A 690-nucleotide genomic window follows, 5' to 3' on the forward strand; every position below is an offset into this window, starting at 1 on the left:
GGGGCAGACGCTGTGGCGGAGCAGCCGGTGGCTGAGCCGATGGAGTGACATCGCCGTGTTTGCGCTTGATTAAAAGTGGGTGAGACTAGAGACTTTCTTCTAACTTTCCGACCCGTCGCTGGCTGCAGTTGCTGCCCACGCGATTCCACTGCCCAGCCGGGAGGGTTTGGGTTTGTCTGAAGCAGGGGAAAGCTATGTATTTTTATGGCCATTAAACTAGCGAGCTTCCCAGATCAACCTGCACAGCCCCCTGCAGAGAGTTCACGTGCTTACGTGAGGGCGCCGAAGCCTTAGAATTATGCTTTGATTTCAGGGACGCGCTGCTGCGGTCAGGTCCCCGTTTCATTTTTAAGGAACAAAATGTCTTATTTTTTGAACGCCCCGTGTTGACTCGGACGCGGCTGTGTTTGCAGCGGACACAGCTGAGGCATGGGGCTGACGGTCAAGCACCTCTGCCAGCGTCGGTGGAAGGGCTCCCCTCTGCCGGCGTCGGTGCGGCCGGGCTCCCGCTCGCGGGGCCGGCGCAAGGTGGTGGCGTGCCGTGAATTCCCTCTGGGGCGTGGGGGAGTGCTCGTGTGGGTTTCTACCTGGAGATCTGTGGGAGCAGGAAAGTGGAATAAATGGCTTTGCTGAACGCTTCGCAGTCGGGATTGTTCTTGACTGCCGGCACAGAGCCTGCGGCGACCCAGC

This window comes from Pygoscelis adeliae, unplaced genomic scaffold, assembly GCF_000699105.1.
Source record: "Pygoscelis adeliae isolate BGI_AS28 unplaced genomic scaffold, ASM69910v1 Scaffold85, whole genome shotgun sequence".
Classification (NCBI taxonomy): Eukaryota; Metazoa; Chordata; class Aves; order Sphenisciformes; family Spheniscidae; genus Pygoscelis; species Pygoscelis adeliae.